This window comes from Artibeus jamaicensis, unplaced genomic scaffold (assembly GCF_021234435.1).
Source record: "Artibeus jamaicensis isolate MK-2021 breed Jamaican fruit bat unplaced genomic scaffold, CSHL_Jam_final scaffold_833, whole genome shotgun sequence".
Taxonomy (NCBI): Eukaryota; Metazoa; Chordata; class Mammalia; order Chiroptera; family Phyllostomidae; genus Artibeus; species Artibeus jamaicensis.
Genome location: NW_026522056.1, coordinates 6,876,454 through 6,888,393, shown reverse-complemented (window position 1 = coordinate 6,888,393; position 11,940 = coordinate 6,876,454).

Below are 11,940 nucleotides of genomic sequence, written 5' to 3'. Positions count from 1 at the left end.
TTGTTTCTAATGAATGTGTGTGTGGTTCGGTATACATGCATATGTATGTGGGTAGAGGGATTTTAAAAACAAACATTAAATTTTATGATAGTTATTTCTCTATTGTGATTAACATTTGGCCAATAGCTTTTGTTTTCTATAACTGTTGTCTTTAACCAAAAAGGAAGGTAAGTGGCTGAGATGAGTTCTAATGTCCTAACTAGCATGAGAATTTATGTGTTGAAATTCTGCTTTTGTACTTGGTTTGCTATGACAGCAGGGGGTCCTCAAGAAATATGGGGGGAGGCAGCTTTGGCCCCTGATCTTCATTTCATTTCTTGATATGCACAACTGACATTTTTTTCAATCACTTTTTAATGTATATGAAAATATTTCAAGGCAAGTCCTCAAGGCCCCTCTTCCAACTAAATCACTACCCTTAAGGTTCTTCTGTAGAAATTCTGGAGTCACCATGTTCTGTAGCCCCCAAACAGAAGGTCTGAGACATGAACTTGTGCATCTTTCTAGAGCCACCACCCTGGGTCCTGGAACACTGTTCTCCTCGTTTGGCTGTGTCAAGAACCCTACAAAATCATGTATAGCCCTGGGAGTACTTCTAGATGTGCCAAGTTTGGCAAAATTGCAATGTATCTGTGTTGCTCTATGGGCTAAAATTCTTGTCCCTCTCCTTACGTCTCATTGATAAAAATTGGGTATGATTTAGCAAATGTTTACCATGTGCCAAACATTTTGCATATATTATCTCTAATTCTCATAAAACCTATTCAAGATATAATTATCCCCAAGTTACTAATGACAGAATTTGGATTCAGAAAGGATGGATAATTAGTACCAGAAATGGATTTGATTCCAGGTCTGCTCAATTCCAAATCATGCATGTCTCCTCCACCCCAAATATATTATGCTGTTGCAGTGTCCTGGCCTTTTTCTGGCTACAGTTAACAACTAAGGATCCAAAGAAATTCATCTCCAATGTAAAACAGAGCAATCAGCAAATGCCTCTTCCCTAGAATTATGCCTTATTTACTCTGCTTACCAACTGTCCAGACTCAGGCCTCTCTACTGCTCTCTGATTTGTCAGAAGGGGCTTAACCTCTTCCTAGCCAGGATGCGAGGATCTCTCAGACTCCCCTGCAAGAGATGGAATCTTGGTTTCAACTGTCATTGATTCATCTTTAGCTCATTTTGCATAATGATCATCAACCAGTGGTAAAGCAGTAATAGGAGTTTCTTAAGGGACTTCAGTTCACTTATATTTCACCTGATGGGTTCTCACATAGAAATACTCCTGTCTATTTCCATGCAATTCTACATTTTTGAAGAAGAAAACATGCTAAAGATTATTTCTTCTACTCCTTTGCTTTGGGAATGATTAATGAGTCTTAGCAGGGCAAAATGATTTTATTTAAAACATGTACCAAGTAGATAGTGGAGGAGGACTGGAGTGCAGGTCTCTTGATTCACCACAAAGACCTCTTCCCACCATACCACACTGAATCCAGAAGATTCCTGTGTAACTTAACCAAGGGGAGTCATTTTTGCTTCTCCCCTAGTCCCAGATGAACCAAGAGCCAATATAGCTGTGAGATTTTCCCAGTCTATGAGTGAAACCTGACAACTGATGAGTGCTGACCTGGAGCCCAGGGTCCTCGATCAAACTGAAAAGTCCACTGCTGTCAGATGACCAGGTTAGCAACCTGGACAGCACAAGGCAGCCAGTACTGTCTGCTAGAGGCAGGCCTCCTACTGGCAAACTAAATGCTTAGACACAGTTCCCTTTTAACTGGTCTCAACAAAAACTTCTATTTTATGCTCTAAAGCCCCAAACTAGCTGAAACACAGGGAAATAAAAACAGTACTGGGCTCCAGTTTAGATTTTTCATTCTTTTATAACTAAGAAATTCTGAAGTTTTGAAACTGAGGGAAAATGAATGACGGTGCTGGAACCCTATTTGAAGGGACAGTTGGGCGCGAGAAGCCGACCAACAGCAGATTTGTTCTTCATTGGTCACTGAGCACTTGGGCTATAATTGTACAGACCTCTTTTTAACTGAGGGGCTTTGAATGTTATTTCACCACTTTGGGACTTCATTCCTCAGTGATAGAAGGAGTGATTTAGGCCAAGCCATCTCTAGGATCTTCATAGTCCCTCGAAAATAAACCAGAGAAATTTAAAATTTAACTAGCCTCTTACACCTAGATTTTATCTTCATTCCTATCTTACGTGCTCTTTGTCCTCTCATGACCTCCAGTCTTTGATCCCTTCCCCTTAGGAGGGACCCCTTCCCGTAAGGCAGAATGGTTTTCCTTCCTTAGCCTCTCTTACCTGTTCTCAGCCTCCTTCCTCTTTGTCCTTCAGCTTCATCAACTTTGTTAATTACTTCTGTTTGACCAGCTTGTCTCATTCTGTTCTCTGAAACCTAAAGTTTGATGGGAAAAAAATATTGAGCTATATTAATTTGATTCATTCCTAATTTATGATTTTCTTCACAGGGAGATTCTCAATACTCTTCAGAAATTCTCTTAATCATTTCTAGTTGGCTTCCTCTTCAATTTCCTATAATAGTAAGCCCAAACATTTATTATTTGTCTCAATGTCCTGTTTTCACTCATGATTATAAATTAGAAGGCATTTTTCTCCAAGTACATGAGAAATTTTATTGTAGAAAGTCAGCAACTGTGAATTAAACTTTTAGTATTACCAGGCACTCTTCCAGATAGCAAGGATCAAATAAAGTATTTGTGTTCTTAGAGTCTAGTGAGGAGAATGAAAACAGACAAATGAGGTAAAAAACTGCAAAGGAGTGTGCTTGCATCTTGGATGAACCCTAAGCTGCTAACAAATAAGGCAAGACTCCATAATCCTGGGCACAGAATAACATTAGGGGAGTTGTGAGCCACATAAAGGTTTCAGAGCTCATGCAGGCCTGGGAAGTTTTGGAGTATGCTAAGCATTGTTAAGTGCTATGAAAAAAATAAAACATGGAAAGGGAAGCCAGAAATAATGGGAAGAGATATATAGTATGTATGGAGTCATGAGGGAAAGCTATATAGTACAGGTGAATTTGGGGCAGATACCTCAAAGAAGTGAGGATATAAATTAAGTAGATAACAAGAGAAAGGACATTTAGTTAGAGATAACTATAGCATAAGTAAGCATCCTGTGAAATGAGGTTAGTATATTTGAGAAAGATCAGAAAGGCCAACATGTCTGGATTTGAGAGATTGAGAGCTAGAATGAGATATGAAGTCGGAGAAATATGGAGAAATGCAGATCCTTTAAAGGGCCTTTAATAGGAGTTCTATTTTTATACAGAAGGAGATATGGAATCTCTAAAGTGTTTTGAGTTAAAAAGAATAAAAGGAATGATAAGATGTTGCGTTAGTTTTTTAATATGCTAGGCTTCTGATTATTAGGGAAAATTAACACCAGGCTAACCCTCCCACCACAGCACTATAAAAATGAACAAAGTGTATGAAATAACTACTTGCATATTTTTGAAAACAGCATGTGACTGTTATCCTAGAAAGAAAAAAATAATTAAGGGAGCCAAATTATTGTCCCGGTTTTTCACCCGGGTGTTCTTTCTAAATAGCATCTCAGATATTTGAACTTCATACAAATTTGGATTCCCTAAAAGTCCATACACAAAGAATCATGCAGACTATGGTGGTCTTGCAAAGCTGAGAACACATAAATCCAAGTTGGGGGAGCTGATGTAAATGGAATTTATAAGGTAGAGCATTAGAGATAAACGAACTTTCAAAGAAGAAGCTGAGGAAAACTGCATACAATTCCCCTTGACTCTCGAATGAATACTAAGCTACTTAGATGTGGGGTAATATTTTATAACACTAGACAAAAAATCAGTATTGGTGAGCTATAAGCCAAATAGGATTTTGGGAGCTCCTGAAGAACTAGAAGATGTTGGAGTTCTAACTGGTCTAAGTTGAAAGGTTTTACTGAATTAAACATTGAGTAGACACTTGAGAAAATTTACACCCCTAGAAATAGGGCTACTGTACCCAAATAGGTGCTCTTGATTCTCCCTAAGAAAGCCTTAAAATTTTTTCAAACATAATAAAAATTGTCCTTAACAATACACTCAACAAGGGAAGACACAAAGTTCTAACACTCAACAATTGGTATTAACAATGTCTAAATTTCAATTAAGAATACTATGTAAGCAGAGGAGACTTTCAATCAAGATGGAGGCATAGGTAGACACACTTCACCTCCTCTCACTGCCATAAGAATTACAACTAACCTCAAAATAAATAACACCCACATCTGCCAGAAAATTGAACTGTATGAAATTCTGACAACCAAGGATTTAAAGAAGCCATGTTCATCCAGATGGGTAGGTGGGGTAGAGAGACGAAGAGACATGGTGTTGGCCAGAGAGGTGGTGGAGGTGGTGGTGGGGTGGGTGGTCCCACATTCATGTGTGGTGGAAAAAAATTGGGAAGGATATCTTGGGAGAAAGCAATCCCAGCCTCAGGCCAGACCACACAGCTCAGGGTTCCAAGGCAGGAAGATAAAGCCCCATAACTTCTGGCTATAAAAACCAGTGGGGCTTGGGGTGGCTGGTTTCTCAGAAGAGTTCATTTAAAGGTCCCATATGGCTTTAAAATGTATGTAAACTTACCCACTCTGGGATTCACTGCAAGGCAACACCTGGAAGAGCGCTAGTTGCATATGGGAAGGGGGTGAAGTGACTGAAAATGGGGTGAGTGCTGGGCAAGCCTCCAGAAGCCAGGCAGCAGCACTGACTCCTCTCTGAGTTCCTCCTCACTCACAGACTCATAAATTGTGAAGCAGGTTGCCCCACCCTGGCAAATACCTAAGGCTCCATCCCATACAACTTAATAGGTACACGAAGACAGGAAGTCAAAGCAGCTCCACCTAATACATAGAAACAACACACAGGGAGGCTGCCAAGTTGAGGAGGCAAAGAAATACGGCCCAAATAAAAGAACAGAACTAAACCCTAGAAAAGAAATAAATGAAGTGGAGATAGCGAACCTATCAGATGCAGAGTTCAAAACACTGGTGTTCAGGATGCTCAGAGAACTCATTGAGTATGGCAACAACATAAAGGAAGAAATGAAGGTTACACTAAGTGATATAAAGAAAAATCCACAGTGAACCAACAGTGAAGGGAAGGAAACCAGGATTCAAATCAATGATTCGGAACATAAGGAAGAAATAAACATTTAACCAGAACAGAAAGAAGAAACAAGAGTTTTTTTTAAATGAGAAGAGTATAAGAAGACTCTGGGACATCTCCAAAAGTGCCAGCATCTGAATGATAGGGATGCCAGAAGGAGAATAGCAAAAGCAAAAAATTAAAAACTTATTTGAAAAAAATAATGAAAGAAAAATTTCCTAATTTGGCAAAGGAAATACACATACATGTCCAGGAAACACAGAGTCCCAAACAGGTTGGACCCAAAGACGATCACAGCAAGACACATCATAATTAAAATGCCAAAGGTTAAAGATAAAGAGAATCTGAAAAGCAGCAAGAGAAAAGCAGAGAGTTACCTACAAAGAAGTTCCTGTAAGACTATCAGCTGATTTCGCAAAAGAAACTTTGCAGGCCATAAGGGACTGGCATGAAGTATTCAAAGTGATTAAGAGCAAGGACCTACATCCAAGATTATTCTATCCAGCATATCTATCATTTAGAGTTGAAGGGCAGATAATGTGCTTCCCAGACAAGGTAAAGGTAAGGGAGTTCATCATCACCAAGGCGTTATTACCTGAAATGCTAAAGGGATTTATTTAAGAAGAAAAAGAAGATCAAAATTATGAACATTAAAATGACAACAAATTCACAACTATTAACAACTGAATCTAAAAGATAAAAATAAAAACAAAAACAAAAAGCACCAAAGTAAGCAAATCACCAGAACAGGAACAAAATCATAGATATGGAGATCATTTGGAGAATTATTAGCTGGGAGGAGAAAGAGAGAGAATGGGGAAAAAGGTACAGAGATTAAGAAGCATAATTGGCAGGTACAAAATAGTCAAGGGTATGTTAAGAATAATACAGGAAATGGAAAAGACAAAGAACTTATATGCACAATCAATAGATGTGAGCTAAGTAAGGAAGGAGGCTGCTGGAGGGGAGGGGTTACCAGGCACAGGGGGGCAAAGGGGGGAAAATTGGGACAACTATAATTTCTTAATCAATAAAATATACTAAAAAAATACTCTACATATAGAAAAGCAGAGGGAAAATGCACCAATGGAAACAGAACCAGAGATGACAGACACACTAACAGACATGATAGCATTAAAGAGACAAGGACTTTGTAACAGCTGCTATTAATATACTTAAGGCTTTAAAGAAAAATATATGCTTAATAGAGAAGAAAGGAGATAACCCCACAGATAAGAACAGAGCAATAAGAGCAACCTAAACTGAAGCATACATAGATAAAAATATGAATAAAATGAACTGAGTATTAGGGACTTGTGATTTACCAAGCTGAAAAATTTATGTGTAATTAAGTCTCAGAAAGGAAAAAAATTCATTGGCACAGAAAGAAAAAAGAAAAAGATTAACAGCAAAAAAACCTCCCAAATTGGACAAAAAAATACAATAATCCATCAGAGCTCAGAAAGCTAAGAAGCATAAACACAAAGAAAACCTCTGTAATGTCATATCCTGTTTAAACTGTTGAAAACAAATGAATCTTAAGAAATTCAGAAAAAAATGATGCAAGGGAAATAATAAGAATGTCTACTTACTTTTCATTATAAACAACACAAACAGATGAATTATGAAATGCAACCATTAATGTAGTAAAATAAAGTTTTTTAAAACTCCATCAACTTGGAATTTTTTATTTATTAAAAATAGCCTTCAAAAAGTCAAACTGAAATTAAAGCAATTTTGGACAATAAACTTGAGAAAATGTGTTGCTGCAGACCTGCATTACAAGAACTATGAGAAAAGAGTTTTCATTTGACAGTTAATCTGATGATTATAGAACACTACACACATTATTTTCAAATACAAGTAAAGACAATATGAGAAAAATCAAAAGCTGAGAAGTTACACAAAATGCACACTGTTGGGAACCACCCTGCCTGGTTTCAGAAGCTGTAAACCCCCATGGCTAAGGCTGAGTAAAAAGACGTTGGGACCATAAGCCACTAAGGAGACAAAGCTTATCTTCCTGGCAGGGGCACCGTTTCTGCCCCCTTTTACTTCACCGTGCTTGGCCCCAGGTAGATGACTGGTTAGCCTAATGACAGGTAAGATTCCTCAGGGAAGAGATGACCTAACACAGGTAAGGTAGTGAAATGGGCCCTCAGAGAAGGACTTGGGGGACTATAGAAAAAAGGGGTTATTGACACTCACCCCTCAACTTTGACATAACCTGAGTCCTCATTCTATCTGTAAGAAGTCTCCTAATCTCTTGACTGCCTTACTTCCCCTGCCTGACTTAACCCTAAAACAATGCAGGAGGCTGGTGCAGCCCTGGGCAGGAACAGGTGGTTTCCCAGGGCGATCAGGCCTAAGAAAGAATGCATAAAATCTTGTGAAACCTGCTTTGCTAAGAATGTCTTCAATTTAAATGATCAGGGTCCAAGCACAAAATGAGTTTGTTTCCCAAAGTTTTGCGGCCATTTGGCTATCTGACCCTGACTCAGAATAAGCCCTCATAGTTCTTTGAATGTTAGCTATTGTTTGACCCTTACTGCTTGACAGTGGTTGATGAGCTTTATGTATACACCTTGTATCCCTGTGCAAATTAAACTCAGTGAAAGCCCATTGAGGAACAGGCTGAAGGCCTTTCTCCTCTGAGAGACTGGCCACCTTTCCTCCCCAAGCAGATCATGTCTTGGTAGACTGATTCTCATCTGCAGTGGACAGGCGGGCTCTGTGGGCAGAGCTGCCCCACAGGGCACTACAAGAAATATTAAGAGAACTTATTTAACTGATAGGTAGGTCAATGAAAGGTTATACAATACCATACCTGAGAACTGCTAAACACACATTCTCTTCAAGTTTATATAGAGTATTGACTAGTTAGACCCTATTCTGGGAAATAAAACAAGTCCTGATAAATTGAAAGGGATTGAAATCTTATAGAATACATTTTATATTTATAAAGGAATTAAAATAAAAAATTAATAATAGTAAGATATCTAGAAAAACCAAGATACTTAACAGTAACTCACTTGGGAACAACCTTTGCATTAAAAAAGAAATCACAGGGAAACTTGAAAACTATTTAGAATTAGATGATAATGAAAGCACAGCATCAAAATTTGTGGATGCAGTAAAGGCAATACAGAAAATCAACAAAAACAAAAATTGGTGCTTTGAGATGACAAAGTTGGTAAAACTTCAGCTAGACTGACTAGCAAAAAAAAAAGAAAAGACTCAAATTGCTGTTTGGAATGACAGGGGGGTCACCACTACCAACATTATCAGAATAAAAACTACCCTAATAAATACTACAATTTTGTGCAAACAAACTAAATAATGTAAAGAAATGAACAAAATCCTATAAAGACACCAACTACCAAAATTGATTAAAGAAGAAGTAAAATATCCAAATAGACCTATAAAAATTGAAATATCAAATTACCTATCAAAAAGCACCCCACAAAGAAAAGATCAGGCCCAGATGGCTTCACTAGTGAATTCTGCCTAATAATTAATTAACTAAGGAATTACTGGGGAAGAGCAGAGAATAAGTACAAATAACATTGATACTAATGACACAGCTAGACCAAGCTGGAAGGATGTCAAATGGCTGAGGTACACATAGACAAAGGAAGGTAAGATACTATACAACACATACAGTTGAACATGGACTGTAAGAAGCACAAAGCAAAGTCAATTGAAAGTTGTAAAGTAAAAAATGAAATGTCTAAATGTCATAAGTGCTTGGTGTTAGCAAACTAAAATGAACTGGAATGAAACCTTTACAGACAGGCCTCTATGAAGTGTTCTATTCTGGAAATGACAAACTCATAAGAAATGGAGCAGATGTAACATTGAGGCAAGATTAGGGGCCACGCTACAAGGTTTGACTGGATAGCACCAAACAGACTTCTGGGAAACCCCATTAACATACCCATTATCCAAATCTATGTGCTGACTACAGAGTCTGAAGAAGATGAAGTTAAAAGCTTTTATGCAAGTATTCAAGAAGAAATTGATCACATACCAAAACAAGACATGCTGATAATTATAGGTGACTAGAGCACCATAGTAGGAAATTTTTTTAAAAATCAAATGTCATCAGAAATTTGGACTAGAGGTCAGGAATGAAGCAAGAAATCAGTGCATATATTTCTACAAAGCCAAAACTTGTCCATCAAAATATATGCTTCAAACAACCAAACAGAGAACTGTATAAATGGTCATCACCAGATGGCCAATATAGAAATCAAATAAACTATATAATTGGAAGGAGAAGATGGAGAAGCTGTATTCTCTTTGCCAAAACAGGGACCAGGAGCAGACTGTGGTACCACTGGTTGTGAACTATAACCTCAAACATTAGAGTATAACTGAGGAAGACCACTGAAATGATTGCAGTGCCAAAATATAATGTAAGTAACATTCCTGATGGATTTAGAGTCCACATAAAAGACAGATTCACACTGTGAAACTTAATTGACCGAGAACCAGGAGCACTGTGTATGAAACTAAATATATTATCAGGGAAGAAGGAGAAAAGGCAGTGTTGGAAGTAAAAGGGAAAGACAAATTCAGGTGGATGACAGAAGAAACACTAAAAAATTTTTAAAGACAGGCGAGAGGCAAAATTGAAAGGCGACAAAAGCAGGGTTGGAATTCTGAAAGCAGTTGTTCACCAGCAATCACATATAGAGATGAAGAGAGATTTTACAAGAGTCAATGTTGGGAGATGGGAGCAAACAACAAGCTAGGAAAACAAGAGCTCTCTACCAGAAGATTCAAGGAACAGCTAAAGAACAAAATTAAAAAACAAACAAAATAGAAACAGTCTTACAGAGAACAGGCTCTCTCTCGGATGCCAGGTGGAGGGGTGTCGGGGGATGGGTGAAAAAGGTGAAGGGACTAAGAAGTACTAATTGGTAGTTACAAAATAGTCATGGGGATGTAAAGTACAGCATAGGAAATATACTCAACAAAACTTTAATAACTATGTATGTGCCTGGTGAATACTTGAAATATTGGAGGAAACATTTTGCAAAATACATGATTGTCTAACCACTGTACTGTATACCTGAAACTAATACAAAATAATGTTGAGTGCACACTGTGACTTAAAAAATAAATTAAAGCAAGAAAACAAGCAAAACCTTGGAGTCATGAAGAAATAAAGGAAAATTTAAATCTATACTAGGCGTGTTGAATGTCCAACAAAGAAGCATTATCTAATCAGAAGAAAATAAAAGGTGGAAATAGGATACTGAAAAATTATACAGAAGAGATAAAAGTAAGACAGATACCTTTGAAGAAGATTCCTATGAAAAGAACTTACAGCTCTAGAAAGCCATGTGACAGATGCCCTGAAAATATGAAGAAGAAATAAATCTCCAGGGTACATGGGGTAGTGATAGAATTATTTTATTGTTGTTCAGGTATAGTTGTCTCCATTTCCCCACACCTTTCCCCCTACCTTAGCCAGCCCCACCTCCCACTCTCAATCCTATCCCCCTTTGGTTTTGTCCATGTGTCCTTTATAGATGTTCCTGAAAATCCTTTCTACCTTTCTCCCATAGAATTCTGTTAATCCACAGAGACTGACTCTGTCAAAATCATAACAAGAATGTGTTACCAAATGTGGGGAGGAAAACTGTATACAAATTGGAGACACTCAATATACATTCCAATTTCCAAGAAAGGAGAAGTCAAGGAGAGCAGTAACTATAGGACCATTGTTCTAATTTCCCATGCAAGTTCAGGGATGCCTGAGGTGCTACAATTGTACCTTTTATGGAGCAAGAAACATAGGATGTTCAAACCGTAAATGAAGAGGCACTAACTGTGCACATGTGTTGGATACAAAGAATTTCACAAGAAGGTTAGTCTATGTTTTATAGACCACAGAAAATGTTCAAACTGGAAATGAATATGAAAGAAAAAAAAAAGCCTTTGTGCCAATCATGGGAAGCTTTGGTTACTCTGAAAAGAATGGACGTGCCTCAGCACTCAAATGTCCTGGGGAGTAACCTGCCTTATGGACAGGAAGCCAGTGTCAGGACAGAAAGTGGAGAGACAGAACGGTGTCCTATAGGGGATGGTGTCAGATGGGGGTGCATGTTATTTCCCTGTTTGTTTAATCTGTACACAGGACACAGCACAGGAAAAAGAGGCCTAGATTCAGAATAAGGAGGAGTGAAAGTTAGTGGGAGAAATATCCATAACTTAACTAACTTAAATAACTGGTTTTCTTTCTTTTTTCCCCCCACAACTTCTAAGCAGGATGCCAATTCTCTAATGGACCAATCCACAGCCTAAATAACAATTATATAGATTATGTTTGAGGTGTGCCTAACAGATTGTGTCTCAAGTAAGTTCCGTTTGCAATGGAATTTCCATAATTGAAATGTTTTTAAGTGTAATAAGAGTGAAATAGTCTATAAGTAGTTCAGAGTATCTGAGTTGTGAGAAAATAATTCTAGAGCGAGAGTTATGAGGCCTGTATCCCGGTATACACTGGGACACTACCTAAACTACCTAACTGTATAATCATAGCTGTGGACAAATCACAACATATAAAGACTTTAATTAACTACGAAATGAGAAGTTTTTGTAGGTAGACTCCACCCAGTTATTTGACAAAGAATTCAATGCATACCTGTTTAGTGATCTGGGGTAAGTGACTATCGAAATGTGAGACACAACCATATTTTCTTTGCCATGTACTCTGGAATTAGCACTCACCTATTATTTTCCAATGAGTAGAATTATT